This window comes from Dama dama, chromosome 23 (genome assembly GCF_033118175.1).
Source record: "Dama dama isolate Ldn47 chromosome 23, ASM3311817v1, whole genome shotgun sequence".
Lineage (NCBI taxonomy): Eukaryota > Metazoa > Chordata > Mammalia > Artiodactyla > Cervidae > Dama > Dama dama.
In genome coordinates, this window is record NC_083703.1 from 21,135,244 (window position 1) to 21,150,140 (window position 14,897).

The window sequence follows — 14,897 nt, forward strand, 5'->3', positions numbered from 1 at the left end:
CTAACTCCAGGAAAGTTTATTAAACAGCTTTTAAAAATTCTGGAGAACTAATGACAGACAGACTTTTCTCAACCTTGATTTTTAAAGATGATAAGTTCTAACCTTCTCCCTAGGTGTACTTATTTTTTTTTATTTAAGCAAAACAAAAACTATTAGAAGTAGCCCAGTGGATGATCTAAGACGAAATCTCTGTGACTGAAGCATTGCTGCCGGTTAAAAAATAATGCAGTTCACACATGAGGTATCCTTACTGACCAGAAATGATTATGGACGTGTAACTGCTTTGATGTTTGTGACTTAATTGTTACTGGCAGACTGAAAAATAGAACCACCAAGAATTTTGACCAGAATGGTATCAGGAGGCCGGGGACTTTTGGATGAAAGTCTGGAAAAGAATCAAAAGCTTTTACATCTATTCCTAGCGATTCCATCTTGCCAGTGTGTGCATAGCTCAGACTACCTCAGTTTTCCGCTCATAAAATGGTCATAGCATCTCTCTCTACTTAGTTTTTAGTACTCTATTAAATTTTTCTGAGATTATGTCCATAATGCTTTCTGAACCTCTTGGAAGCAATAGAGTCTCACTTTTTAAAACTTTTCTGTCACAGCCTATTGTCATCTGATCATCAACATATAGTTTTTTATATAGTTATGTTGATGATCAGACAATAATAAATAATGCCTGTAACTTGGGAAGTTTAAACATTACTGAATAACCAGAGTGAGCCTGTAGGCTTATTCTTCGATTCCATGAAATTGGCCCGCAAAAGGGCAGAGTATTCTGTGCAAGTCAACTAGGAAAATCACTCTACAAGGTTGCTGAGATTAAATAAGCAACATGACAGAGGAAACCAAATAACCACCCACTGAGAGTCTCCTTGTGTAAAGTAATAATTCTGCAGGTTTCCAAATGTATCCCCCAAAATAATGCTTTCCCACTAAATTGACTGTCATTTCTTTAATAGAAGGTAACATTCTCATCCTGGAAAAATCAAGCCGTAGGGAAATGCAAAAAAGAAAAATGTGAATATCCCCTATAGTCTTGCACTCCCCAGAGACCAGAGAGATCAAAACTATCCTGCCTGACCTCTTTCTAAGGATAAACATGTGCACATACACATGCACACACACGGATGGGATCATAATACAGATAATGCTCTGCAAGGGACTTTCTTCACTTGATTAATTTTATATAACTTTACAGATTAATATGTATAAATCAACCCCATTATTAGTACTGGCTGCAGCTATTGACTGATAGAACTGTTTATCAGTTCTTCCATCTCTGATGAAGCCTTAGGGTTCCCCTCAGTGATGTTTTCAGATTATACAATGTTGCAGTGAACATCTTTAAATTCTTCCATATCCATGATCAAGTATTTCCCCTAATGGTAAATTATAATAAGAGGAATTTCTGTGTCAAAGTCAGGAGGCTTTAAAAATGCTATAGTTTCATTTCTCTCCCTTTCCTCAAAGGCACTCACATACCCACTGTGGACTTACAAAATATTCACAAAATGAAAGTTGAGAGTTATGTTTTATTCAGTGGGAATTTTTAGGACTTTAACCCTGGGAGCCAGCATCTCAAGTAACCCTGAGAGAACTGCTCTGAGGAGGCGAGGGGAGGAGCCAGGTTATACAGAAGTAAGTTTTGCAACAAAGGGCAGCTAATTGGAATATCAAAAGATTATTGTTAATTAAAGAAAAACACATATCCCAAGTTATGAAAGATGCAAGAGTTGGGGCTCACTGAAATAAATCACTCCTTTATATACACCTCAGCTCTCTGGGGCCAGCATCCCGTGTTTTCACAACCCTGAGCTTCCTCAGGACTCACACAGGGAGTGGCTGCAGTCTGATGGCTTCTAGACGGCAGGTGCTCTTCTCCTTCCTGGGTGCCCTTTGGGCTCACTAGCTCACGAAGCACGGTAGCTGCAATTGCCGATGACTGTGACATCCCTTGTTTACTCCTATGGCAGGAAATATTCCATTTCTCAGCACCTACTGAATTGTATGAGGGTCTATTTTCTATTGCTGCTGTATTTGCAGCCCAAGCCATTCTTGTTAAGATATGTTGGAAGTCTTACCAGTTTGAGCATCATGGTACTGTGATCAACGACCCCTCCAAAGAATATCAGCTGATCCAGCCAATCAGTTTCTGTTCCCCTGGTTTTCCACAGCAGGCAAACAACAACAGTGCCCACTTTACTAATAGTTACATGGGTACCTAAACGTGGAGTTCTGGAAAACCTCTCCCCAGATGTGGCTTAGATATTACCTGTGGGAGATGCCTTCACTCCCCATTGCCCAAGTCTGAATGGTGGGATTTCCACTTTCCCACAGACCTCAGCAATTATGAACTTGCATGAGAGAGAGAGTCTGCAGGGCCTCCTCAGACCCAGGAGAAAAGAAAAGGTGGATGAAGTGATGTCAGCCATTAGTTCATATCTCTTAACACCCAGCGCTTGGTCCTTTGGTACAGACAACTCTCCTGGAGGAGAGGCCAGGAAGTGCGTGGTAGAAGGCAGATCCCATGAGGGAATCTGCAAAAAGGCCCCCTCCCCTATGATTTTTTCTTCCCTCTCTTTCTTTTTTTAAATTGACGTATATTGACATATGGGCTTCCCCAGTGGCTCAGCAGTAAATGAGCTGCCTGCAATTCAGGAGACTTGTAGGAGATGTGGGTTCAATCCCTGGTCAGGAAGATGCCCTGAAGGAGGGCGTGGCTACCCACTCCAGTATTCTTGTCTGGAGAATTCCATGAACAGAGGAGCCTTGCAGACTACTGTCCATGGGATCATAAACATTCGGATACAACTCAGCAACAAAACAACCATGTTGACATATAAGATTGTATTAATTTTAGGTATACAATGTAATTTAATATTTATATTGTGAAGAGACCAGTTAACATCCATCACCACACAGTTATAGTTTTTTTTTTTCTAAAGATGAGAACTTCTAAGATTTTATCCTCCTCTCTTGATTTATCCTTTGTTTTACCAGTTTTTATAATTTTTTTTCTTTATTGACCAGGCAGTTCTACATATTAGTTTAGTTCTACTGGTGGTCACTATTATATTTTACCAAAGACATGTGAGCCCACATTTCTCTCTCAGATTCTAACAGCAATTATAGCAATGTCCTAGACTTCCTACCCCAGTGGGAACCCTTTGCAGGTTTTTATTTTTTCTTCCTGCCCTTCTTCTTTCCTTTCCCCAGGCTTTACTGAATAATCTGTCCAATTTTCCAGACACTGTAATCATTATTTTCTTACTATATGGCTTATTTTTTTAAGATTACTTTAATTGCATCACACTTCATTTCTCAGAATTTATTTAGATTTTACTCTCAAATTTATTGGATTTTTACTACTTAGTGTCCTTTCTTATATATCATATCTTTTCCTTTCTTGTAATCTTTACTCTCAGATTTTATTTAACTAAAGTATCTTCATAAGTAATTATCCAAAAAGAGTACATGATTGGTATATTATTACATTCTGATTTTCTGAATATCTATAATTCATAGTTACCATTCTTTCCCTTGTTAACTTATAACTCTGATAAAACCTCACACCCTTCATGGTTCTTGATATTAGAAATGGGCTTTGGAAAATAATGCTGTCATTATTTGATGAACATTTTCAATTAGCAGATACAGCAGGTACTTTCTCTAGCTCTGAAGAATTGTTTTATATTATTTCATTGATTTTTGTCCTGCTTCCATTTTTGCATTTAGAACTCTGATTGTTCTAAGATTAGACTACTAAATCTGTTCTCCAAGGTATTTTTCTTTTCTCACAATCTTTCTTGTGTGTATACTCCATCAATGTAATCCAGATTTGGGGTTGTCATATTATTCACTGTCATTATTTAGATTTTTTTTTTTTTTTTTGCAATTATGGTTTTAAACTTTTGTCAAAGAACTGTTTATTTTCAGAGCATTTATTTTGGTGAAAACCTGGTTTGTTGGTTGGCTGGCTGGTTTAGTGGATGCAGTATTGTCTCAAATCTCATTGTGAATATGAACGAGGAGTTTTTTCCTAATTCCCCTGGATCTTGTTTCATGGAGGTCCCTTTGTTCTAAATGGTCATCTTGGTGCTCCCCTCCTGACCAGAAGATTCTGCCTCTGTAGTTAGTGATGTGTTGTTGCTGTCTAGCTGATTTACTTGTATTAGCAGATGTGAGTCTCTTTAGCACTAGCATAGATCTGGCTCTAGGGTCTCCTGGGAGGAAATGATCAGAGCTTTGACCCATAGGAGTGAGTGAGCTGCTTCTTAGGCAGACTGGTGATGAGGGCCTAGTGCAAGTGGCTCCCTTTCAGGTATGCCAGAGGAAAGCGCCCTGGCATGCCGAGCCCTCTCCACAGGCAGGCAGCAATGGGGCCAACTGGGACTGGAGCTATTCCTCTGGCCAACTGAAGGGATTTGGGCCAGCAAGAAGATGCCTTCAAACACAGATCTGACCGTGGAGTCCAAGGGTTTCCCTGAGGAGAGGGAGCAAGACCTCATGGGCTTTCTTATAACCTGATTCCCCCCACTGTACAGCCTCTGTAGTAATTTTCTGTTGCATGACAAATGACCACAAATTTAATGGTTTAAAATAACACATGTGTATTATGTCACAGTTTGCATGAGTCAGGAGTCCAGGCGTGTCCTCTGATCAGGTTCCACCAGGCCAAAGTCACATCCCACATGAGGCTCTAGATTCTCCCAAGCTCATTAAGTGTTTGGCAGAATTTGGTTTCTTGCAGCCATATGCCCGAGGCCCCTGTCTTCTTGCTGGGAACAGTGCTCAGTTCCTAAGGCCACTTGATGTCTCCTGCTGCATGGCCCCAAAGGCAGGTCACAAAACAACTCTCTGAAGGTTTCCAGGCCCCTTCCGGCAAGTGTAGGGTGTTCAGACTGCCATGTCATGGGTTAGGACGTAACAGAGCCTTTTGTGACTATTGTAGAGGTTGGCCTGAGGTCCCTAACATGCAAAATTGATTATTAGGGATGACATATTTCAGTCTGTTTAAGAGGAACACAGTCTCTAGGGAAGGAATTTTAAGACGGAGAGGGCAGTTTAGGTAATAATACTAATAGCATGATCCAGACCAAAATCCAATGCCACAGAAGAACAATGAGTTTCTAGAAATAAAATTATCTTGAGGATGCTCGGTGAAAGACACTGTGGAGAGAATGAGAAGAAGCCATGGAGGAAATATCTCACAAGGCGTGTCCAATAAAGGATGTTTACCCAAAATACAGAAAAAAAATGTTAAAACTCAACAATAAGAAAATTAACAACCAGATTTAAAAATGGGCAAAAGATCTGAACAGACAACTCACCAGAGAAGATGTACAGATGGGAAATAAGCATAGGAAGAGATGTTCTACATCATGTGTCATCGGGGAACGGCTAATTAAAACAATAATGAGATGCCGACACACACCTATTAGAATGGCCAAAATCCAGAACACTGATCTCACAAGGAGCATTTGAACCCTCATTCATTGCTGGTGGGAATGCAAAATGGTGCAAGCCACAGAAGACCATTTGGCAGTTTCTTACAAAACTAAACATACTCTTACATATAATCCAGGAATCACACGCTGGTATTTATGCAAATAAATTGAAAACTTATGTCCACATACCCCTCCCCCTAAAAAAGTGAGCTCTCAAGCCATGAAAAGACATGGAAGAAACCTAAACATAAAGAACTAGTTGGAAAAGGCTACATGCTGTATGATTCCAGTTATACAACATTCTGGGAAAGGCAAAACTATGGAGACATAAAAACACTGGATGCAAGTGAATAGGAGAGAGAGAAGCATGAATAGGCAGCCACAGAGGATTTTTTAGAGCGGTGAAACTATTCTGTACGATACCACTCTAGGGAGACTCTCTACTTTCTACTCAGTTTTGTTGCAAACCTAAAACTTCGATTGATCTAAAAAGCACAGTCTATGTAAATGTTATGAGGAACATGCGTTTCTGAAGGATCTGTAAAGGCTGGCTTGAACGTGTGCGTAGCTGATGTTCAGTGTTCCTTCCAGCCTGACAGAGCAAACTCCACTAAGCTCCTTCTCGCTAGGCCTTCAGTGGGGATGAGGACAGAGCAGTATTGTGTGAAGCAGACTAGCCACATCTGTTGCCTGCGGGTGACAGATAGGCAACAAAACTCCCTTTGGCGGTGAGAAACAGTGGCGATGTTAATTCTTCAGATATGAGTATTGTGCTCTCTTGGGCATAAGAATCACACAGATGATCCTTTGAGGGACACTGAAGTCCAAGGGGGCTTCCCAGGTAGGCAGTGGTCAAGAATCTGCCTGCCAGTGCAGGAGACACTGGGTTTGATAGGAGATAGGAGACTTGGATTTGATCCCTGGGTCAGGAAGATTGCCTGGAGGAGGAGATGGCAACCCACTCCAGTATTCTCGCCTGGAGAATTCCATGGAGGAGCCTGGTGGGCTACAGTCCATGGGTTCACAAAGAGTTGGACACAAGGGAGCACACACACACACATGAAGTTCAAGGAGCGTACTTAGGTGTATCATGAGGGTGATGAAAGAGAACACTGGAGGGACAGGTAGACAGTGATCTCCTAGATAATTCTGGAACTGGAGGGTTTCCATTTATTTTGGAAAAATAGAATAATGTAACATCTACTCACAGATGATTGTGTAATTTATTTTTTTTCCAAATACTTTGTTTTATGTCCTTAAGTTTCTGTCTGTATATTTGGAACTCAAAGAGTATAGTGTGTGCAGGAGAAAGATTTGGGAAGCAATCCATCCATCTTAGAGTCAAAACTAAAAATAGTTTAGTTAACTTTGTATCCAGATAACTTTTTAAAAGAGAAAACACTAGATTGAAATCATAGCATATTTGACAAACAACATAATCCATGTGCCTCTGGTTTCTTAGTGGATTGAGATCCCCTGGGAATATCCACAACAGGATGTGGTGAGGAAATCCTACAACAGCTACTTAGATGGAGTCTCTGAGTTGCTGCTTTGGTTTCGCTTTAATGTTCTGGATTCTCATGGTCATTCATTTCCTTTCTTCTTCAGCTTCTTACTCGGCTATAAAGTGGTCAAACCACACCCATTAGAAAAACTTTTATCAAAAAGAGAAAGAAGAAAGATAGAATAAAGGAAGGAGGAGAGAGAGAGGAAGAGAGAAGAAGGAAGAAAGGGAGAGAGGGAGGAAGGCAGGGTGGAGGGAGGGAGGAAGGAAATAACCGGAGCTGATGATAATGTGGGGAAATTGGGACTTTGGTGCATTGCTGAAGGGAATATGAAATGGTGCCATGCTACAAAAACCAGCACGGCAGTTCCTCACAAAATTAAACAAAATTACCATATGATCCAGCAATGCCACTCTGGGTATCCACCCAAAGGAACTGAAAGCAAGCACTGGAAAAAGATATTGGTACGCCCATGTTCATAGCAGCATTATTCATAAGAGCCCAAAGATGGAAACACCCCAATGTCCACTGATGGATGAACAGATAAACAAAATGTCATCAACACATAAAATGCATACAGTGGAGTATTAGGCAGCCCTAAAAGGCTGACACACACTTATTACATGGATGAACCTTGAAGACAATATGCTACGTGAAATAAGCCAGACACAAAGGGACAAATATTGCATCTTTGCACTTACAGGAGGTACTCAGAGTGACAGTTAAATTCATAGAGACAGAAAATAGAATGGTAGTTTCCAAGGCCTGGAAGGAGGGGACAATGGGAGTTAGTGTTTAATGGGTAGAGGGCTTCTGTTTGAGAAGAAGAAAAAGTTCTGGTGGTGGGTGGCAGTGGTGTATTTACCTAATGCCACTGAGCTGTATACTTATAAATAGTTAAAATGGTGAATTTTATGTCATGCATATTTTGCCACAATAAAAATTATTCAGGAAAGGAAGAACCATTGGGCAGTGGGAATGGAAACATGGCTTTCAGGGCCTGGTGGCCGCACTGTTCCAGCACAACACTTAGCTCTGTGGTCACCCTCCTTCCTGAGACCTTTAAGTCTGCATTCATTCATTCACTCATTCATTTTTGTTCACTAATGTTTAATGTTTATTAAGCACATACTGTGTGTTTAATTTACTCTGAAACTATAGAATACCTCGAAAACCCTTGATTGGAGTTCACATGCATGATAGATTTTATCAAAATCATCAACATATGGCAATAATCAAAATTGCTTTTCTTTTAAAACAATGTAATTGCTTTCCTCACTGCATATTTTTCACATTCAGATATAGATTTGATTCTGAAATCTGAGTACCACAAAATATGAAAGTTGGGAGAAAAATGATCTAGCCTAGTAAATTATTTAGCAGAGTAATATTTTTTCAAATAAAATTTTACAGGGCTCACTAATATAACAAAATAAAATATTAAAACTGGTACATAGCCTTCTTGGACAGTCAGTTTTTTACTGTTGGGTCAAAAACATGACATCAATTGTGGCAGACTTAAGCATATTCAAAAACTCCTGACTCCCAGGGTTCACCTGAGCTTTTAGGCAGCCATGGAGCACAGGTCAATATCCCATATCGAATTTTACCCCTTCGTCCTACAGATTTAAGTGATCGACCACAAAACATGTGTTAAAATTTTTTGTTGTGGTTTTTAAAGAACAGTTCTAAGTTACACCTGAAAATTGAAATAGTTTGTTCTTTGACTCAGTTTTGTTTTTTCAATCTGTAAAGCAATTGAGGATTAGGACAGTCTGCATGGCAATGAGGGTGGTTTTTGATAAATATGGTAGAGTACAGCATGTGGACTTGGAGCCCAAAAATCTAGGTTCTGGTTCTAGTTCTGCTAGTGTGTGACGTGGGAAAAATCGGGTCACCTCCCTGATCCTGATGCTGTGTTATTTCTGAAAGTAAGGATAATAATGCCCAAGCCACCTAGTTTCTGAGGTTACCATGTACACATGAGTTAAGCTTATAGTTTGGAGTACATTTTTGCCATAGTGTAAGAAAATGATAATAATGATCCCCAAACGGAGTTCTTTTAAGTTTAAATAAGATGGTGTGTACATTTAATCTGTATATTAATAGACGTTAGAAGTTTGTTAGTCTGAATATTTTTAATTTATAAAAATGAAATGTTACTGTTTTTTAAAAAAAAAAGCCAAGTACAGTCTGTAAACAAGTTTTGAATTCTACCTCTGTCATTGGGTAGGAATTTCTAGAGATTAAAAATAGCAGTCCTTCTTTCATCAATTTCCCCTTCTCAGTAAGGAAATATGATTTATTGGTCCCTCAAATGTATGACCACTCAATCTGCTCAGAGTTCAGATTGCCTAATTCTTTCTCTTAATCAAATTTACATTTGGAATGCAAGATTTTAAAACATTTTTTAAATTTAAACTTATTTAAAACGTATTTTTCTATGAAAACAATTTTATTCATTTAAATTTTTAAGCTACATGCCTTTTTAAATTTTTTAAAAATATATTTACTTATTTGGCTGCGCTGGGTCTTGACTGTGGATGTGGGATCTCTTTTTAGTTATAGCATGCAAGATCTAGTTCCCTGACCAGTGATCAAACCCAAGCCCCTCGAACTGAGAGTTTTAGCCATCGGACCACTAGGGAAGTCCCTTAAGCTGCTACATGCTTTGGTAAGGCTATTCCTCTTCTGGAATGAATAGAAACAGAAAACAGGTAATAAGGATTTTTATTTTGGACTGATGTCTTTGATAATTATCAAAACACGATGTACCTGTATAAGATGTAAAATTTTCTTGCTCTGTCACGGGTATTTCTTAAATGGTGCTTTTTAATCAGCTTTTTTTTTTTTAAAGAAATCAGTGCTCTAGGGCAGGGACTGGCAAATAAACCAAGGCCTGCAAACCAAATATATCCCAATTCCTGTTTTGGAAAATGAAATTTCACTGGAACACAGCCATGCTCATTTGTTTACATATTGTCCACGGCTGCTTTTGCATCAGAATGCAGTTGAATCATCGCTGCAGAGACTATATGGTTTGCAGAGCCAAAAATATTTCCTATTAGGTCCTTTGTGGAAAAAAACTGCCCACCCCTGTTTTAGGGACTAAGTAGAGGAAAAAAGAAAATAGATGGTTTCCCCCCCCCCCTTTTTTTTTTGCCTCGATGGTTCCATCAGGAGGTTCTAAAATATAAATACTCCGCACTGAGTTGAAAAACAGGCGTTCTACTTAATGGTAATGAAAGCCTTACCTTGAAAGATCCCCCTGTGGTCAGGGTGCCTCATGACTGCATGCTGGAAAGTGAGTTCCCTTCCTTCCTCTGTCTGTGGAAACGAAGACCGAGTCTCTGTGTCCAGACTCCCGAGGCAATAAGATTCTTTAAAGGGCAGACAACAGTGATACATAAACAACAAATGCCAAAATGATGCAGATCCTTTTCACACATTTTTGGATGGGAGTGTGGACCACTTTGACCTTAGTGACACACTCTTCTGCTGCTTTGGAACCTCAGGTTCCGGGACAACGGGGGGTGGTCAGTGGCCTTGCAGAGGCACCTTTCCTGCGGGCCCCTCTCTGCAGTCTTGGGACTCTCTCTCCTTCTGTAGGCGAAATGTTTCCTGTACTGGCCACAGCCTTAAACCCTAGGTATAGCCAAGCCTGATGCTCATCCCACCCTATTCAAACTTCCTAGCTTCGTAAGGCCATCCATTCCGCTTTTGCTTAAGTGCTTTGAGTTGGTTTTCAGTTTACTCAGAATCACAGCCGTTCTTGTCTGCTTAGTCACTGCAGCTCTAACACGCTAGGATCTTCTTGAGTTTTTGCTGGAGTATAGTTGATTTACAATATTGCCTTAGTTTCTGCTGGATAGCGCAGTGAATCAACTTTATTAATATATATATATGCATCCCTTCTTTTTAAAACTCTTTTTCCATACCGGCCATTACAGAGTATGGAGTAGAGTTCCCTGTGCTCTACACCTTATTAGTTATCTATTTTATATATAGCAATGTGTATACGTCAATCCCAACTCCGAATTTATCCCTCCTCCCCACTTCCCCCACCCTCAGTAACCATATGTTTATTTTCTACCCGTCACTATTCCTATCTCGTAAATAAGTTCATCTGTGCCATTTTTTTAGACTCCACACATAAGCAGGGTCATATGGTATTTTTTCTGACTTCACTCAGTATGATAATCTCTGTTCCATCAATGTTGCTGCACATGACTTTATTTCAATCATTTTATGACTGAGTACAATATTCCATTGCACATATGTACCACATCTTCTTTATCCTCTTTGATGGACGTTTAGGTTGCTTCCATGTCCTGATTTTCTACCCCTAGGAAGCTCATCTGTGAGGGCTGTTGCTTGAAATATTAAGACTTTTATTAAATTGCAGCTCCAACATTTGCTCATTGTGTGAGTTTTTGAGCTTCAGTCTTTAGCTCTATAAAAGGGAGATAATAATACTTGCTTTCAATTGTTGCATATTTGAAAAGTGTGGGCATAGAGGAGACAATAAATATTCTGAAAGTGTTCCCCTAGTCCTCCTCAAATCAGGAACCAAATCAGGAACAATGGAGTCAGAGGTCCTATCCCTCACCTCTGACTCATCCCATGCATACTTATTCTTCTAGAATTAAGTCAGTGGCTTCTCCTTTGGGAAGCCTTGCTGCCCACCCACCATTCTCCTTAGCTTAACGCAGTGCCACTTAGCAACCCTCTTACAACCCTCTGAGATTAGCATTTATACCATTTACAGCACTGAACACAGATTTTAAGAATAGTTTTATACTTCACTCATATGGCTCAAGTAGTAAAGAATCTGGCTGCAATGACAGAGACCTGGGCCCAATCCCTGGGTTGGGAAGATTCCCTGGAGAAGGGGAATACTCTGGTATTCTGGCCTGGAGAATTCCATGAACCGTATGGTCCACGGGGTCTAGAGAATTCCATGGACTCTATAGTCCATGAGATCGCAAAGAGTCGGACACGACTGAGCGACTTTCACTTCATTTATTCATAGTATACACATTCATTATTTTAAAAATTGGAAAACATAGAAAGTGCAAAGATAAACACAATAAATGCACAAATCAGCTGTATTCCCATTCCTACAATTCAGAAATAAATGAGGGATAATTCTTCTGCCTCTCTCTCAATCAACATGTATTAATATGCTTTTAGCTGCAAGTAAGAGAAAACCAAGGCTCAATATTCATTTGCCTTAAACAATCAGAAATAATTGGCTTACCGAAGTCCAGATAAAAAGTGACTTCTTAAGCAGGACAATTCATTAATAGTCAGTCTTAAGTTACAGCAATAAGGAACTGGAACAAAGACAAATTTAAGTGATTTCTTAAGTAGGACAATTCGTTAACAGTCTCAAGTTACAGCAATAAGGGACTGGGACAAAGACAAATTGAATATTTCTTAAGTGCTGTTTTGAAGACTAAATGAAAATCAGTCATCTGTGTCTAAATATCTAAATTGTTGAAATCAGTGAGTAAATTCCGCAAATTGGCCATATGGGGAATTGATTACAGTGGGTGGACATTTGATGAATTGACTTTTGGCCACCGACTTACAGTGGATGATGCCAAGTTTGAGGGACCAGCAGATCAACAGCCAGCCAGACCCCCATCTAGGCCTTCCTCTCTTCCTGCCTTCTCCTGGTGTCAGCTCGGCCCAGCCTCGCTGCCTAGTAGTTGCCATGGTGCGGGCATCACCTGCAGACACACGAATAGGTAGAAGCAGAACTTTGGTTTCCTGTGTCTCTTTTTAAGATGGAGGAAAATGTTCCAGAAGCTTCCTCCCCACCCAAACCACATCACTGGCCTGAAATAACCTATGCCTGACCATGTCTCAGCCTACCACTTGCAAGGGGGCATTCATGGAGATCACTGGCGACTGCTTCCCTAGAGCGGGGCTTCCCACTGAAGCACGCAGCTATGCAGAGGAGAGGAGAAACTCTGACAAAGCTGTGTTGTTAGGAAAGAGAAGGGAGATGACCAGGAGAGGAGCCGACAGTTTCTGCTGCCTTGTCTTTCTGATTTAACATATATAAATTTCCCCACGGCAGTAAATGTTTTTGAAAATGTGATTTCGACCAAAAATATAATTGCATAAAAACATCAGCATTTGTTTAACAAGTTCCCTGTTGAATTAGGGCAATTCAAAATTTTCACTATTGTTAATCACTCAGTGTTTTGTCCTAAGACTATCATATTCATGTTTGTAAACACATTACCTTGAAAAATGCTATTTTTCTTACTGAAATAAGTATTACCATCGACAGTTAGGTGCCTTTAGTTTTTCAAGAAAAAAAAAAAAAGCCAACTATATGTATAATTTATATTATACATGCAGACTTTGGTAACCTTTACTACCAGTTCTTATGTTGCTTCTCTTTCCCTCAAACTAGAAGAGCTCTTGGCCAATTCATTTTGACAGAATGTACTGACGATGACAAAATGTACTGACGATGTTGCCAAGCCCCATAAAATGAGTAAGACCTAATCTCTGTCTTTCTGAGCTTAGAATTCACTAGAGTTTTTCCCCTATTAACTCTCAGCAGGTAGCGGTCTTTCGATGATCAGAACTGCCTGATCTATGTATTTATTTAATATTTCTTGAACTTCTGTTACTTGGCAGGCACTGTCCTAGGATAGAGGAGTGTGACGCCCTCATGGAACTTGGTAGCATCCAGAGGCACTGAGGAAGTAGTCCAAGTGGACCGTTCATAGTTGTTCCTCCTACCCATTGTTCTCAGGCCCTTTGCTCTCAGAAAGGAAACATCTGGCCTCCCTCTCTTTTTCTGAATACTTTTGAGGGAGGAGATTCACGTATATTTTCTTGCTTCTGGCCTTGTCACTGATGTCATAGATAATGTAGCTTTCTCAACAAAGGGCTCAGCCAGAAAATTTAATTTGACAGACTTTGTTTCCTGATGCAGTCCATAGCAAACAAATAAGGCAGGAAGTGCTCACAAAGAGCTTGGCCGGTTGCTGCCAACCGCCTGGGAGAGCTGGAATCCTGCTGACCCAGCGTGCTGACCGCATTCTCTCCTGGGACCCTGGACCTACTCGCCCAGTGAGAGGCCACAGGGCTCTGACTTGGCACTTCCGTTCAGTTTAGAATTTTTCAAGACAAAACTTCATGCTTAAACACAAATAGTTCTGCAGTTGCCCAATGATTGTGTCTTTTTTTGTTTTTAGTTTTACTGAAGTATAGTTGATTTACAATGTTGTATTTAATTTCTGCTGTAGAGCAAAGTGACTCAGTTTTATATATATATATATATGACTTTATTGTTAATCCATTCTATATATAATAGCTTGCATCTGCTAATCCCAAACTCCTCATCTCTCTCTCTGCCATCCTCCCATCCTTGGCAACCCAAGTCTGTTCTGTGAGTCTGTTTTTGTTTTGTAAATATGTTCATTTGTATTTTATCTTAGATTCCACATATAAGTGATATCACACGGTATTTTAACTTGGTTTTTAAAAAAGATACAAGCATTTTATTTTTACCAAAATAAAATAATAAGAATCTTTCTACCTTTTGGTGGTCCATCTAAGTCGATGCAGTTAATAAATTCCTTTTTTGACTCAGGGACTTGATTCATAGACTGTTAGAATTAGAAGGACTTCGAAAATGATCATGTCTAATGATGGGTGAGCCTGGCTGTCCACCCAAACGACATGGGGAGGTTTTAAGAATATAGTTTTTCAGGCCCCACCTGGACCAACGGAGTCAGATTCTCATATTCTTAGGGCATCATCAGGTCCGGGTGCTAGAAATTATCTGCCAAAGATTGATGGAGTCATAAATCATGTCATCAGAATTGAGACTTTCTTTTTTTTTTTTTTAACCTCAAACATCAACTTCTTTCCTTAGTTTATTACCCGAGAAAAGAGGCTACCCTTGAAA

At 39.8% G+C, this 14,897-nt stretch overlaps 1 long non-coding RNA gene across 1 annotated transcript; it reads right to left on the reverse strand.

Annotated features, from left to right (window-relative positions):
* Positions 1–6,858: 6,858 nt before the first annotated feature.
* Positions 6,859–12,296, reverse strand: LOC133044234 (uncharacterized). The gene is made up of 3 exons (XR_009689910.1): positions 12,219–12,296; positions 10,213–10,338; positions 6,859–7,073 (listed from the first exon to the last, which is right to left on the reverse strand). It is a non-coding gene; the product is annotated as an uncharacterized LOC133044234 (long non-coding RNA).
* Between the last annotated feature and the right edge of the window lie 2,601 nt (positions 12,297–14,897).